The following is a 17,402-nucleotide window of genomic DNA, read 5'->3' as shown; positions in this document are numbered from 1 at the left end:
CCTGTCGGGGGTGGGGTGTGTGTGTGTGACTCAGCTCCCCCCTCTCCTGCCAAGCTCCCCCCACAGCCTGTCGGGGGTGGGGTGTGTGTGTGTGACTCAGCTCCCCCCTCTCCTGCCAAGCTCCCCCCACAGCCTGTCGGGGGTGGGGTGTGTGTGTGTGTGACTCAGCTCCCCCCTCTCCTGCCAAGCTCCCCCCACAGCCTGTCGGGGGTGGGGTGTGTGTGTGTGTGACTCAGCTCCCCCCTCTCCTGCCAAGCTCCCCCCACAGCCTGTCGGGGGTGGGGTGTGTGTGTGTGTGACTCAGCTCCCCCCTCTCCTGCCAAGCTCCCCCCACAGCCTGTCGGGGGTGGGGTGTGTGTGTGTGTGACTCAGCTCCCCCCTCTCCTGCCAAGCTCCCCCCACAGCCTGTCGGGGGTGGTGTGTGTGTGTGTGTGTGTGTGACTCAGCTCCCTCCTCTCCTGCCAAGCTCCCCCCACAGCCTGTGGGGGGGGGGTGACTCAGTTCCCCCCTCTCCTGCCAAGCTCCCCCCACAGCCTGTCAGGGGGGTGTCTCAGCTCCCCCAATTCCCGCTCGGGGGTCACTCCCAGCTCCCCCAGTTCCTGGCCAGCTTCCCCCGCAGCCGGTCGCTACCTCCCCTCCCCTCCTCTCCTCTCCTCTCCGCAATGCCTATGTGGCAAAGCGCCCCTTCCCCCTCCCCGCTTCGAGGAGCCTCCACCAAACGGCAGCTGGCGGCACCGCGCTTAGACCCGGCGAAGGAACCAGCCTTTGCTCCGGGCCCGTGGCCGCCTGGCGGGATAGAAACAGACCGAGCCCGAGCCTGAGCGAACCCGCCGCGTGCGCAGGCAGCGCGTTCCCTCCGGTGCCTGGCGCCCGAGCCGGCGGAGCTCGCGCTGCCGCCTGTGACCGTTGGTCCGGTGAGGTGACGCTCACGCGCTTGCTGAGGGAGCCGGGTCCCCGTGGAGGGGAGGGGAGGGGCGGGGCTTGGTCCCGTGCCTATGGCCGGGGGCGGGAGCCGCGTCGCCTCACAGGGATCTAACCCCACACCCGGGCTCCACCACAGGGGCGCGCCCCCCGCACACCGTCATGGGGAGAAGCCTCCTCCCCACCTCACAAGTTATCCGCGTTCCTCAGCCTGATTCTGCCCCCAGCCTTACTTGGGCGTCTTGACAGCCCCGGGCATGAAATTACCCGCATGGCTCTGAGGGCGTGACCTCGGCCCCCTGGGTTGCGGTCCCTGCCGCGCTGTCACAGGTCAGGCCCCTGCCGGTGTATTTCTCCTCAGGGGTCCAGCCGAGGGGCGCCCACTCCCCGGCTGCCAGCTCCCCAGCCCCCGGGATGTTTCTCGGGTAGAGACGCGCGTCCCGCCCCTGTCTGACCCCCAGTACTTCAGGACACTGTCCCCTGCCTTCACTGTGTCCTTCCCAGCACAGGCAAGTTGCTTAAGGGCACCGCCTGCTTGCTCTCTCTTCAGGTCTTTCTAAGCAAACCTACTTTATTCTTAAGGGGGAAAGCATTACAGAGAAAAAAACATATTAAAAACCCTAAAATAGGGTGACCAGAGAGCAAGTGTAAAAAACCGGGAAGGGGTGGGGGGTAATAGGTGCCTACATAAGACAAAGCCCCCCAAATTGGGACTGTCCCTATAAAACCGGGACATCTGGTCACCCTACCTAAAAGAACCTACATGCATGCTAATAAGCTTACCAGAGATCACCCTAACCTTAGGTGGATTATGGTACGGATAGCCCCTCAAACCTACACCCAAATTGGATTCCTTCTGGTTATAGGTTCATCACAGCTTCAGCTGAGAACAAGCACACTCAGTCCACACTTTATACATTTCAGGGATCTTCCATCTAGAGTTTCCAGAAGCAGGTCATTAGTACACAGTGGATCTCTCTCCACATGATGTATCTTCAAAAGTTTGGCTTGGGTAGGAAAAATGTGCATTCCCCTCACCCCAAGGTACTTTTTAGGAAATCCACTTCACACATATTGTTCCAAAAAGCTCTTTGACTTTCCTAATACCTTCCAAAGATTGCATTAACCTTATCATCCTGATAAAGAAGCCCCATACAACCTCAAAATAGTATATAAGCATTTGCATTTTTAATACAGTGAACTCCAACTGTCCTGTTTCTGGTACAGTATGTACATTCTGGTTCACCAAAGAATGTCATGTGAGGTCTTAAACAAAAGCTGGGGTCACACTGCTTATTAATACTACTGTGAAATGTATGTAGAGATACTATGTAAGGAGTTATGTATACACACTGAAAATATGTTCTTAGCTTCTGTATCACAGCAGATGTGGAGAAGAAGATTTTCTGTCAGATAAGAGATGTTTATTCATCTCTCTCTCTCTATTGGATGTAAGTTAAGCATTGTAAGCTAACACAATGGATGCCTATTTACATATGAAGTTATCAAAGAGATGTGAAGTCCACAGAGAAGCAGCACACAGGAAAAGAAACCATGAGGGACAATCAGTGAACTTTGGGGATGTAAATAGAAGGCAAACACCACACTCCCTTATCCTGCCCATAGGAGTTAAACAGGCAGTGCCTTTACATTCATCAAAGTGGGATCTCAACCAACCTTGGTTGAAACACTTCAGAGGACCTTGGAGGTGAAATAAATGTCTTTAGACAGGAGATTAAGCAGTTAAATTTAGTCTCTAGAAAGCATGTTATGATTTTATTTTATATGTAGCCTTTTGTTTCCAATTTCCTGACTTGCTGTCACTTGAAAATAAACTTAAGAATGTAAGAACAGCCATACTGGGTCAGACCAAAGGTCCATCTAGACCAGTATCCTGTCGTCTGACAGTGGCCAATGCCAGGTGCCCCAGAGGGAATGAACAGAACAGGTAAGCATCAAGTGATCCATCCCTATTCCCAGCTTCTGGCAAACAGAGGCTAGGGAACATATTGTTGTTTTCACTATAAATATATCTCAGTGCTGTGATATTAAGTAAGGTGCTGATTCTCAGTTGAATCATATAAACTAGTGTGTATACTGTTCCTTTGGAAACAGCAGGCCTGGTATTTCTGTGAGTGTTCAGTTATAAGGGGCTTAACACTACAGGGAGAATGCTTCAAAGGGATTGGGGTGCACCCATTGTTAACCTACAAGGCAAAGCAAAGGCTGGTATAGGTCAGAGGAGAGTGCTTGGGTGGCTAAATAGCTGGTGATGTCAGGGAGCTGATATCTAGTTAAGCACAAGCAAGACTCCCTCATGCTGTAGGTTGGGGGGCAGGGGTGTAACAAAATGACTTTCAGTCCTGGGTACCTCTGAGACCATTACAGGGCCCTGCCTTGATATATATAGAAGGCCTGTATTGTCTCAGGCCAGCCCTGAAGATAGGTATTGTCCCTCCTTTGGGATAGCTTCATGTTTGGCCAATTGAGAAGAAGGATGGTGAATTCTAAATTACTCAGCATAAATATAACCAGTTACTTTTACACAGGAAGATGGTTTCTTGCCTCCATTCTCACATATAGAATTAGTTCTCACTTGATTGGAGGCAGTTCCTCCACTCCGCGAGAGTATTTTTCAGCTGCAGAGGGAAGAAGTGAAGATCTACCTGTTCCAGGCTGTGGGTGTAGGTGGGTTTATGCTGTTCACACTGGGCCTACAATTTTTATTTCTGGAATGTGTGGAGAAGAAACATTTCTGATGGTGTCATATTTTTTTTATCCTTCAGGAGGAATTTCATTATCTCAGCGCTAGACCACTCTGTAGTATCGACACCTCCTCATCAATTATTGGGAGTGGACTACATCCACCCTGACTACATTGGCCTTCAACACTAGTTCTCCACTTGTAAGGTAACTCCCTTCTCTTCATGTGCCAATATATATGTGACGGGTTGGATCACAGAAACCCCCTTGGGAACTGCCAGCTGATGTGCCAAGACTACTTCTGCCCCTGCTTTCCCTGCCCTCCCAGCCTGGGACTTCAGTGCCCTGCCTGGTGTGAGCCAGACTCACTAGCCTGCTGCAAACCCAGACCTAGGTCTGAACCATGTCCCCTAACAGCTGTAGGCTTAAACTGAAATCAGCTTAAGAAGTGTTCCTGTCTTTAACACTCAGATGCCCAACTCCCAATGGGGTCCAAACCCCAAATAAATCCGTTTTACCCTGTATAAAGCGTAAATAGGGTAAACTCATAAATTGTTCCCCCTCTATAGCACTGATAGAGATATATACACAGCTGTTTGCCCCCCGCAGGTATTAATACATACTCTGGGTTAACTGATAAGTAAAAAGTGATTTTATTAAATACAGAAAGTAGGATTTAAGTGGTTCCAAGTAGTAACAGACAGAACAAAGTGAATTACCAAGCAAAAGAAAATAGAACACACAAGTCTATGTCTAAGAAAACTGAATACAGATAAAACCTCACCATCAGAGGAATTCCGGTAAGCTTCCTTTTACAGACTAGTCTCCTTCTAGTCTGGGTCCAGCAATCACTCACACCCCCGTTAGTTACTGTTCTTTCTTCCAGTTTCTTTCAGGTATCCTTGGCGGTGGAGAGGCTATCTCTTGAGCCAGCTGAAGACAAAATGGAGGGGTCTCCCAGGGGTTTAAATAGACTTTCTCTTGTGGGTGGACACCCCACCCTCCCCCTGTGTAGAATCTAGCTACAAAATGGAGTTGTGGGGTCACATGGGCAAGTCACATGTCCATGCATGACTCAGTTTTTACAGGCAACAGCCATCGCCCACATGCTGTCTTGAATGTCTCCAGGAAGACTTCTTATGTGGATTGGAGCCTTCCAAGATCCATTGTGCGTTAAGTGCTTCTTGATTGGGCACTTAACTTGCAAATTCCTTTCTAAAGAAGCAGACGAAATCTGGTTATTTAAAATCAAACAAGTATACAGCCAATATTCATAACTTCAAATACAACAATGATACATGCATACAGATAGGATAAATATATTCAATAGATCATGACCTTTACATAGATATGTTACATGGCATATGTAGCATAAAACATATTCCAGTTATGTCATGTATATATTCATAAGCATATTTCCATAAAGCCTTACGGGGAGCACCATCACAATACATTTATGCCTGTATCTGTAATTTTCACTCATGCATCTGAAGAAGTGGGTTTTTTACCCACAAAAGCTTATGCCCAAATAAATCTGTTAGTCTTCAAGGTGCCACTGGACTCCTCGTTGTTTTTGTGGATACAGACTAACACAGCTACCCCTCTGACATTCTGTAGTTGTGATCATAAGGTAGAAAGCACATTGTCCTGGCTTCTGAGTGGTCAGTAAAGATACTGGTTCCAGAGTCTTGTCTATTCTATAGCAAGCCGGGGAATGGTCCTGCTATTGTGGGGAACTTTCCTGGCTTCTGCACTACCCCGGTGAAGTGGGCTAGCGAAAGAATCTGAGTCCTCGCTCCCACTGCCTTTACCCAGAGGCCTCCCTGCCCTTGAGGACTTCCCTTCCATTTTCCTGTCTGGCAGAGACCTCGTAACCCCGACAAGGTTGGGCCCAGGATTCCTGGGGGGCTCGACCCCCAACCCTGCTGTGGTCACCTAGGACAGGGGCTAGGGTATCCCCACTCTGGGGTACTATCTCTACACTGGGCACTTCCCTGACCCACTAATCATTACATATAATTTAAAGCAAATACAAGTTGTTTAATCAACAATTAATTTAAAAAAGAATAAGGCAAAATGGAAAGGTTAAAGGAAACACATCACCCCACTCTGTGGCAGGGAACATTACAAACAGTGTCTCTGGAACGTCAGGGCAGTTCACAGTCTGTTCCTTTTAGGTCCCAGGCCTTCTCAGTCCCTGGCTGTGCTACAGGGAGGCTGCAGGTTGGACACTTGCTCTGGTGGTGGCCACACATCTCCAGGCTTTGGGTGGTGGGACCCTTCTTCCCAGCATCAGCCCCCCGTTAGGTTAAGGTCCCCCTCCCAGTCTGGCCTGCAAGGACCCTTGGCTGGGGGTGTCTTTCTGCGCTTGGCCCTTTGTCTAGGATCCCGTCTTGGCTGGCCCCAGTTGCTCACCACACCTGGCTCTGTGGCTGCAGCTCTGCTCCCAGCACAGGATCTGCTCTCTCCTTGGGCTGTGTCTCTGGCTCTGTGGCTGCAGCTCTCCCCCCAGGACAGGTCTGCTCTGTGGGCTGCTTCTGTGACTCTGCTTCCAGCTCTGACCTGCTTCCTGGGCTGCTTTTCTGGCCCCTCTGGCTGGCATGGCTCTGCTTCCCAGCTCAGCTTGGGCCCCTGGTCTCTCCTTAGCTTGGCCACACTCTCTCTGACCCAGGCAATTCCAGCTCACACGGAAGATGGGACCCACCCTGGCCTCCTGACTCCCTGATTAGCCTGCCCACCCTGTCAATCAGGCTGACCTGGAGCATTGGCCTCTCCCCATTGCCCCTGGGGACTGTCAGTCTCAGGGTCCTGATTTCCCATCGACCCTTCCCCTTTTGGTACCTGGAGCTAGCCAACCAAAACACCCCCACTGAGTTTTAGTAAGGGGACAAGAGTCCCCTTGCACTATGAAACTAAACCACTGCTGTCAGTGGTTATCAGTGATTGTTGCAGCTGAGCTAGTACTAAACAGAGTGTATCTGCAAAGGCAGAAAAGGACAGAGTTCAGCATACCTGGGCATATATACACATAATTTTCCAGAAGATGGCAGCAAAGATTACCTTATGTTATCAAAACTTTCAGGAATTACTTTCTGACTTGCAATTTGTTGAACAAGGTTCATATAGACCAGAGGTTCTCAAACTGTGGTCTGTGAACCACCAGTGGTGCACGAACTCCATTCAGGTGGTCCGCGGATAGTTCCCTTTAAGGTGTGTGCCTGGGCAGCCGCACTCGAGAGAATGAAGGGCCACCCGCCTAATTAGTGGAGCCACGCCTGCGTGTCTCCACTAATTAGATGTCTGGACCCTGGAGAAGACACACATGTAAGATGAGGTGGTGGTCTTGGGGGGGAATAGGGGGTAGATGGGAAGGGGCAGTGGGGTGAGAAGAGTGGGTGAGAGGAATTTGGGATGTGCAGAGCTGTGGTGGCCAGAGAAAGAAGCAACTTTCCCCAGCTCCAGGGCTGTGGCTGCTGGGGAGAGACAGCCCTCCTTCTCAGCCTCAGCTCTGTGGCTGCTGTGGGGGGGAGAGAGGGAGAGACCCCTCCTCCTTTCCAGGCCCAGCTTGGGGGCTGCCACAGCAGGGGAGAGAGGGCACATCCATCACATTAGAAAGGTAAGACTACTGATATTAAATATGAGTTGTGTGCTTTTATTTGTAGAACAAAAAAAGTTAATTATTATTAAGGTTTTTTTATATAGCGCTTTTATCCAAAGTGTTTTACAATAGTTAACTAACAGTCAAACAACATTTGGAAAGATCATTAAGTGGTCCGCTGAGACCTTCAACAATTTTCAAGTGGTCCATAAAAAATTTTTTTGAGAACCACTGATATAGACAGTAAATTTTTTGCAGAGGCAATGCCTACTGGGATGAATATGTTGCCTTCCACCAACAAAAACAAAACCTTACTTTCAGCTTAAGGTCAGTATAATGTTCAGAGCAAAGTTGCAAAATCATTTCAGAGTAAACAGAACAAAATAAATTCTCTCGCATAGCTGTGCCTTACCACCTGTTCTTTTGTTGATCCCTGCCAGTGCTGAATCAGGGATCAACAATTAGGAGCAAGCATGAACATAAGGGTTCCTAGGAGTTTAAAATGTGCTGCTACTTTATATTAAACAAACAAGGACATCAAAGTAAAGAAATAAATAAAATGCAGCACTTCATATGCTCTAAACACACATGTAGTTACAAGTTAACAATTGCCTCATATAGGATCAAAATTTTAGCCTTCGTCACAATTGTACAAACCTGTTTTTGCATATGTAGCTTATTATACATTCAAATATGCACTGTACATCATCCCACTCCTAAGAAAATATGCCTTCCATTTGTCTTCACTTCAGGAAATAATTATTATTAATTATTTGTATTATAGTACAGTATTGTCTAGTGATTGGGCCCCATTATGGTAGGCCCTGTACATACTACACATAGTAAGAGATAGTGCCTGCCCTGGTGATCTTACAGTCTACATCGGGGTGGTAAACTTTTTGGCCCGAGGGCCACATCTGGGTGGGGGAATTGCATGCAGGGCCATGAATGTAGGGCTGGGGCAGGGGGTTGGGATGCGAGAGGGGTTGTGGGAGGGGATGCGGAGTGTACAAGGGGGCTCAGGGCAAGGGGTTGGGGTGCAGGAGGGGTGCGGCGGGGGCTCAGGGCAGGGGGTTGGGGTGCAGGAGGGTTGTGGGGTGCGGCATGGTGCTCAAGGCATGGGGTTGGGGTGCAGGAGGGGTGCGGGGTACGGCAGGGTGCTCAGGGCATGGGGTTGGGGTGTAGAAGGGGTTTAGGGTGCGGGCTCCGGTCCAGCGCCACTTACCTTGAGCAGCTCCGGGGTGGCAGCAGTGCGCGGCTAAGGCAGGCTCCCCGCCTGCCCTGGCCCCATGCCGTTCCCAGAAGCAGCCGGCACCATGTCCCTGCGGCCCCTGGCGGGTGGAGGGGCAGAGGGCTCTGCGCACCGCCCTCACCTGTGGGTACCACCCCCAAAGCTCAGAAAGGGCTTCTGTGGACTGTGGAAAGGGATCTGGGGATTATAGTGGACCACAAGATAATATGAGTCAGCAGTGTAACACTGTTGCAAAAAAGTAAACATTCTGGGATGTATCAGCAGGAGTGTTGTAAACAAGACAGGAGAAGTAATTCTTCCATTCTATGGGCATGTCTACACTATGAAATTATGTCAACCTAAATTATGTCAGCATACAGCCACTGCAGTACTTGAACAGTTTTTGCATGTCCACAACTACAATCCTTGTGTCAGCGGTGTGTGTCCTCACCAGGAGTGTTTGTACCAACTATACTGTCCCAGAATGCCCCACAGTGACGGCTTCTGAAAGTGGTTTAGATTGGATATTAGGAAAAGCATCCTAACTGTCTGGGGTCGTTAAGCACTGGAACAAGTTGCCTAGGGAGGTTGTGAAATCTCCATCATTGGAAGTTTTTAAAAACAAATTAGACAAACACCTGTCAGAAATGATCTAGTTATTATGTAGTCCTTCCTTGAGTACAAGGGCCTGGACTAGATGACATATTGAGGTCCCTTCTTCTATGATGCTAAGACAGATAAATGGGGAAGGAGTGGGTTAGCAAGGGCCAGTCTTACTATTTATGGTGTCCTAAGTTGTCATGAAGGGCAATTTGGGAATTAGTCACTGAGTTGCCTCCCACTTCTATGGTCCTGCTATGGGTGAGATTCCTCACATTCTTGTCAAGTTGCCAGAGAAGAGGAAGATTGGACTGGCTCATATATATATATATAACATGAAATGATATACGGTTTGCTGACATATGGATCATCATTCATTCCTTTGATTTGCAGCTTGCTTGACATGTCAGCATGGAATTTTCCATTATATGCTCATATGACTACATGAAGAAAGGATCAAGCAGTCATAGTTCTCTAAAAGGTCAGCTCAAGGTCACCAGCTTGCAATTTTAATTGGAATATATAAATTCTTTACATAAGCTGTGTATACATAATTGCTTTTTATGACCACAAGATATAGCAGCATTCTACAAACCAATCATTTGTTGGGTAATCCTACAGCAGCTTTAATTTACGTTATCTCTGTTGGAAAAGGTTACATATTTTCTAGAGAGAAGCCCAAACCATAAAGTTTGTGTGATTAAACAATTTTAATGGGTGCCTAGTGTCTGTGAGTAGTTTTTCTTTTGACCTTGTTTTTATAAATCCAATTAAATAGTGAGGTGTTCGTGTAACAATCAGTGGCCACATACATGCAGACACCATGGTCCTCAGTGAGGCTGGGACTTTGGATTGTCAGCACCAAAAACACAGGCCTTTACTACTTGAACTCTTCTAGCTGTGAGAAATTAGCAGGCTCTTTTAGTCTCTGAGCCCAGCCACTAGACTGAGATATGGTTGATCACATACACTCAACCACTGTAATAATTTTAGATCCAGTGTTTTGTTTCTGAACCCATTGTGTTAATATCTTTGCAGGGACAAATAGAATACTAGAATACATGGCTGCCACAAATAACATTTTTGGAAGAATAAAAATGCAAAACCAAAACCCTGACATAGTTTTTTGTAGTGATGTGATGGGACATTCACCCCACCCCACTAGCCCTGGAGGGGGTTAATATAGGCAAGAGAGGCTAATTAGCCACAGATTGCACCTGGCGGGGAGCTAGAGTGCAATGAGGATTAACTGAGGATGAAGTTCACCTAAGCAGAAACAGGTGGGGCTTCTATAAAGCCAGGGAGCAGACAACAGAGAAGAAGGCTGAGGAAACCTACAGTCACACTCCCTGATACAGAGGGAGGCGAGGCGAGGCGAGGCCTGTAATAGGCAGTGTAGGAAGTGGTCCAGGGACGTAGTAAGAGCTGGAAGAATAAAGACTTAAGCTGCTGGGTCAAGGGTCCCTGGATTGGAACCCAGTGTTGAGGATGGGCCTGGGTTCCCTTACAAGCCATTGTGGGAGTAGCATGCAAGGGGCAGCCTATTTGGAGACTGCTGGGGACAGTTTGGAATGGATTTTGATAATACTCTGGAATGGGGGGACTTCAGTGTGACTGGCCTGGATGGCTAAGCTATGAGGAAGCATGAGTGAGACTACAAAGTGAGTGGGACGACAGGCTGAGCAATCAGAAGGGATGTCAGACCACATGGTGAGCCAATCCCCAGATGGGCCACTAGGAGGCACCAGAGCCATAAGGGAGCTCCTTCTTACAATTGACTTCAAAGAATTAGGTTATACTTTTAAACTGTTCATAACAATCAGGTCATATAAATGAGCCATTCAACACATACAGTAGCAGAATTATGAGATGAAGGCTATAATCCATCTGACAGAGGCCCTATCTGATTTTCAGCAAGCAGGAACTTAGGGGCAGATAATGAAGTAGGATTGGGCACTGGACACTTGATCAAATTCTAAGGGGAATCCAGAAAAATCTGGAACTCTTCTCATAGCTTAATGCACATTAGAAAACATAATCCCAACTATACATAAATACAAAATGATGGGATCTAAATTAGCCATTACCACTTAAGAAAGAGATCTTGGAGTCATCATAGATAGTTCTCTGAAAACATCCAGTCAAAGTACAGTAAAAAAGCTAACAGAATGTTAGGAGCCATTAGGAAAGGGTTAGATAAAAGATGAAAAACAATATCCTAATGCCACTATATAAATCCATGGTTCACCCACACCTTGAATCCTGCATGTAGTTCTGGTCACCCCATTCCAAAAACAGATACATTAGAATTGGAAAAGGTACAGAAAAGGGCAACAAAAATTATTAGGGCTATGGAACAGCTTCCATCCAAGCAGGGATCAAGAAGACTGGGACTGTGGGGGGCATACCATAGAGGTCTATAAAATCATGAATGATATGGAGAAAGTTAATCAGGAAGTGTTACTTACCCCTTTACGTAACACAAGAACTAGGGATCACCCAATGGAATTAATAGGTGGCAGGTTTAAAACAATCAAAAGGAAGTACTTCACACCATGCACAGTCAACGTGTGGAACTCGTTGTTATGGAATGTTGGCTTCAAAAAAGAATTAGATAAGTTCATGGAGGCTAGGTCTATCAACTACTATGAGCGAAAGGTGGTCAGGGATGCAAGCCTATGCTTTGGGTGTCCCTAAACCTCCAGCTGCCAGAAGCTGGGACTGGAAGATAGGATAGATCACTTGAAATTGCCCTGCTCTGTTCATTCCCTCTGAAGCATCTGGTACTGGCCACTGTCAATAGACAGGATACTGGGCTAGATGGACCCTTGGTCTGACCCAGTATGGCTGTTCTTATGTTCACCAGGCCGAAGAGTAGATAGCCTTTGAGAAGAGAAACAATCCATTTGTTGTAGAGATTGATTGTACATGAAGTTGGGTTTATTTATGGCAAACAACTTTTCCTTTGTTTTTCTGGTTGTAACCAATGCATTCTAACCTTCTTCAAGAATAAAACCTAGAGGATGGAGCCTTGCTGACCAGTGACTTTTAGTTCTGGCTGAACTCGGTGACCCACTGCACCAGCTTGCAGTAACATTTCTCTGTTTCATTTTCTTTCAGATTGTACTGCTTACTTTATTAAGCATATTTGTCATTAAAACCAAGCATAAAGGTTATTTATTTATTTGTCACAGCATAAAGCCAAGAAAAAGGTTATTTCTTGGGCAAAGAATTGAAACCTCTTTTTTCACATATTTCCCCCAACCTTCTCCTTCCCAGTGCTAAAGGATAGGATATAAGTTATATATAGCAATACATATACAAAAATTTATCTGCATGAACACTATAGGTTTTTAAATAATAGAGGATCCTTGGTAGAATCCTGTGGAAATGGGGTTTTAAAATAAGATTTTTAATATGTCAAAAATACAATTGATTATTTTTAAATGAATGATGATTTGAAGACATAGGTTATTTGAAGAAGGCCAGATGTTATTTAATTTTGCCATTCATCATGAATCTTGTGATATTTGACATTTTTCTTAAAGCCCTCCTAGTTGTGGCAAAAACCTTGAAAACATGGTCCAAGTGCATCCACAAGCCAAAAGGCAAATAAAAAGAACCCAACATTTATTTTAAATCTCATGGTTTCTAAGCCAATCTCATAATTTTGCGGGGACTGACTCTGATTTTGGCAAGTTTGGGGCTGGCAATATTGGATTAGTCATCTGCTTGATAGTGCCAATAAGGATTTCAGGATCTTTTGCGAGAGGATAAAATTTGATTTTTCTGGGTGGTGATGAATTGAAATCCTTCTCTTGTTGCATGCTGCAAGCTTAAGTGGCACAAAATCTCTGTTATAGCTAGGAAATCCCTCACCTTATTATCTGTGCACCTATATAAACTTCTATTAAACTGCACTCTATTGCAAGAAGTTACTGAATGTTCTTCAAGAAAGACAAGGTATTATTTTGCATTCAGCATTGCATCTTAAGTAAAATGGAATGAAGCCTCTGCCCTCAGAATTGTAAATTATTATATCCATCTGTGCCTTTATATCTCACTCATCACTATAGCCTATATGCACCAAGTTCTCGAAGTCACGTCTCATTCTTAAAACTGTAAGTAAAAAGTAAAGGAAAAGAATTTTTTCCCCCTCCAATAACAAAGCAACATTTCCATAGGTACATTACAGTATATTCAAATATAGGGTATGCAAACGAACATTGACTGCATATCAAGACAGAGATAACTTATTCTAGGTACACTTCAGGGAACTAATGCCACCAAAAAGAATGTGTATACTAGACAGGTTAATATGTAGCTCACACTAGCATGATTTTCCAAAACCATTTTCTCTCTTTATCCATCGAAGGAAGAGGGCTAATTACATTGATCTTAATAAGCTGCACTAAAGAATCAAAGATCCTTTTATTTCCACTCTGCAAAGTGTCATTACGTTGCTTACTTGTTACTACTCAAATGAGTCAAATACAAGAAGTAATATTATTAGCCAGTGATGGTGCCCAGCCATCTGGGTATCCAGTATAAATGCACAGGTTAGGACTCAATCATAATTCAGATGACTCCACTAAATTGGCATCATGATGTATGGCATGTCCATTTAATTGTTATAATTGCCAGGGAACTGATTCTGTGCAATGCATTTTAATTATTCTAAGCAGCTGTTACAACTCTATTTAAATGGCATCTCTGGTTAGGGATTGGTCTAACTTGAAACTATTTATCTGAAAGCCTTACCCCTTAACCTATGTCAAAGTTTGGATAAAGTGATACCTCTATGTGAAAAACTTCTGCGTTTGGTTTTACAAAACTACTTTTTGCTATGCCTTTCTTTAGGTTTGGTGTTAGCTACTGTAGGCTTATTCGTGGTATTGACAAGAGAATTACTAGCATAAATAGCTCAGTGTGCAGTCCTTAGTCCTTTGTTCATTTTTTATGTTACTTCCCATCAATACAATGGAAGTCAAACTATTTAGATTAAAATGCAGTCGTATTCTGAAATGCGACTCTGTAAAAATGACATAAAGGGACTCCATGTTTATTGTCTCTCACCATATCAGTTGTGCTCAGTTTAAAAGTAGAAAAATATTTTTCAGAGTTCCAAACCTGCAAACTCACCTTGGGATTTAAGAGTCTGGTTGGGTCTCTTCTGTCTCCTGGATCACCACTGGAAATAAAAGTTCCAAAGCCCACATTAAGCCTTCAGGTATACCTGTGAATCCCCATTGTCTTCAAATTATGCTGTCACTAACAGCTATGCAATCCTGTTGCATTCAATAGGTTTACACCTGTTCAGTTTATATATATATACACACACACACAGTTTATATGCATACACATACACACACACACACTACCTTCTTCAGGCACATCTGTAGTAATTCCACAACACAGTGTTCCCCTTCTTTGTGTTTTCTACTCCCAAGCAACTTGCTTCTCCCACAAAGACCAAATCAAGTTAAAATTTCACTTTGGTCTGAAAAGGGTTTACTTACTATAGCTATTACTAATACCTAAGATGGCTATAACACAGAGAGAGAAAAAATCTCTATTTTAGTTTGTTTACTTTGTACAATGGCAACATGGGGAGAAAAACATTTAGTAATATAGTTAAATGTGATTGTAAAACCATAAAAATTGGCAGAAGGACTCAGGGTAAATTGACTAGTTTCAAGTTAGCAGTGTCCATTTAAGGCAATAGTCTCCAAAATATTCTATCCAACAATCACTTACTACCAACCACAGGCCTATCGTTCAACAGAAAATCATAGTCATGTATTGCTTTGCTTATGAGTTTCTGACTAGCAGACAGTTATGAATAATATCGTCAAACAAAATGCAATATTTTCTTAAGATTGAAATAGTACAAAAATTCGACTTCAGTTGTTTTGACTGAAAAATTAGATTTCTCTATATTTCTGTAATGTGCTGTGGAACAGACTGACTGTTACTGGAATTTAAAGAGGCTCAAGTTATTTAATGGGCTGTAAATCTCTGGGTGCTAGGCTGACATGGAAGGCTGCCTAGGGGACTCTGATGTGTTAAGCAGCATTGACTCCTTTTAATATATCCACTTGGACAGCTGCATGTCTAACAGGGCTCTGAAACCTGTCAAGAGGGGAGAGTCTCAGAGTTCGGTCTCCAGCCAGAGCAGGAATGTCTACACTGCTGTTTTTACACCTGTTGCGTGAGCCCACGTCAGTTGACCTGGGCTCTGAAATTCATTGGCGCAGGGTTTTGTTTTGTTTTTTTCTGGAGTGTAGATGTACAAAATCCAGCACTCCTGTTTTCCACTTTCTCTAGCTTCTAACCCCACTGTCAAAACCCTGCAGAGCCCATTCCACACAGATCAGATGTGCTGCTGCCATGGACAAAGGAGATGAGGAGAAGGCTAAGGACATAGAATCATAGTCATAATATTGTAGGACTGGAAGGGACCCCGAGAGGGCATCTAGTTCAGTCCCCTGCATGTATGGCAGGACTAAATATTATCTAGACCGTCCCTGACAGGTATTTGTCTCTAACCTACTCTTAAATGTCTACACTAAGAAGCTTACAGTGGCATAGCTGTAATGGGTCGCTGTAAGATCACTCGTGTAGCTCTCTCCCACCAACATAATAAAACCTCCGAAACGAGTGGCGGTAGCTATGTTGGCAGGAGAGCGTCTCCCGCTGACATAGCACTGTGCACATGGGCACTTATGCCAGCAAAGCTTATGTCTCTCACAGGTGTGACCCTGACCAACATAAGTTTTGCCGACATAAGTGGTAGTGTAGGCAAGTCCTAATAAGTAATATTCCACCTATTAGAGCTGTGCCCATGTAGGGTTCCCTTTGCCCAAGTTAGCAGAGCAAATCCCCTGGCCCAGCAGAAGTAGCTACTAAACTAGTATAGAGCTGAGGTCTAATGGCTAGTTCAAACCTTAGCATTGGCTCTGTGATGGTGGCACATTATTGCCAAGTGCCCTTTTGAGCCTGTTATCAGATGCTATATTCACTCAACAGATAAAAAGAGTTTGTCAGGCCAGTAACTGCTTTGTAGAGAATAATTAGGTTAGACTTTGTGTTCTCCCTCTCAATTGCTATGGTGATGATAATACATCTGGTGCTTTTTAAGGCCATAAACAATAGCAGCAGTTCAGAAAGTAAATGGGAGCTCTGGTTTTCTTTGTGAACATGTGAGGTTTCATAAGCATGTGGTGCAAGATTTTGGGAGAAGGAGGAAGACAACAATCCTCTTAAAAGGGATCCAACTAGCCAGTGTTATCAAAGAGCTACTGACCAAAGATGAAGAAAATAAATTAGGTGAATGATCCTGCCTTTCACTCCTGTGGTTATGTCTATTTGTGACAATAATTCAAGGGGAAAAGGATTGTAGAATGAGGAAGGAAGAAAATGACTCAGATTTATTCCTTATTTTATCTACAGCTTCTCTGTTTGCTCTGTACAATTAGTTCTATGAGGATCTTCCTAAAGAGATTACTTTGTAAGGCCAGCTTTATGCTTCCCCACAGGGGCTCCAACAATTGTGCTTTGTTCCTCCTCTCTAGCCTGCAAAACTGTGACTGACACTGTTGCAGCGAACTGCTGTGAAGCCAGTACAAAGTGGAGTTACTCCCTTTCAACTTCAGACAGTCAGTTCAGTATGGGTGAGTGGACACCTATGGCATGGGTTTCAATCAGCAGAGTTGCTGCTGCAAGTGCAGAGAGACACCTGCTGCCTGTTTATCAACATATTTGTCTAATTGCTTTTGAGGTTTAATAAGATTAATGCTTAATTAACCTGATTGAGTTTCTTTCACTTTATCTCTTGAACTGACACTGTGGTTTCTTTCTACTTGGGGTGGGGCATAGATTTGGATAAAATAAGACTGTCACCCAGTTCTGAATATTCAACTAAGTGGTTTTTACTTAGAGCTGTTGGCTGGGATGGGAGCTGGAATTGCTGAAATTCTGTGAAAAACCTGTTTCCATTGCATTGATGGCCAGAAGTATCAGAAGTTATATGAAAAAACATGTTCTTGTGAGACTAACTGACTAATTATTATTCTTATTTCATACGCTATTGTTTTTTGTTTTTGTTTTTTTTTGTCATTCATTCATTCAGGCTGGTAGTATTTTTTTTAGCATAAGAAGAGTATAATACTTTGTTCCTCTATAGTGCTTTCCAGGTAGGGATCCCAGTATAGTCTCAGGAAGGAGTGCAGTCTGGTGACTAGAGTACTAGGTTGGGATTCAGGAAAGCTGGATTCTAATCTAGCAGTGTCCCGAACCTGCTGGGTGATCTTGGGTAAGTCAAGTTACTTCTATGCCTTTGTTTCCTCT

The 17,402-nt window shown here is 44.9% G+C and overlaps 1 long non-coding RNA gene across 1 annotated transcript; it reads left to right on the top strand.

Annotated features, from left to right (window-relative positions):
- The first annotated feature begins 700 nt into the window (after positions 1-700).
- On the top strand, positions 701-5,054 carry LOC141989124 (uncharacterized). Its single transcript, XR_012639915.1, has 3 exons — positions 701-914; positions 3,708-3,831; positions 4,511-5,054. It is a non-coding gene; the product is annotated as an uncharacterized LOC141989124 (long non-coding RNA).
- The last annotated feature ends 12,348 nt before the right edge of the window (positions 5,055-17,402 follow it).

This window comes from Natator depressus, chromosome 1, assembly GCF_965152275.1.
Source record: "Natator depressus isolate rNatDep1 chromosome 1, rNatDep2.hap1, whole genome shotgun sequence".
Taxonomy (NCBI): domain Eukaryota; kingdom Metazoa; phylum Chordata; order Testudines; family Cheloniidae; genus Natator; species Natator depressus.
The sequence above is the reverse complement of the archived record's forward strand: the minus strand, read 5'-3'. Positions and strand labels throughout refer to the sequence as shown.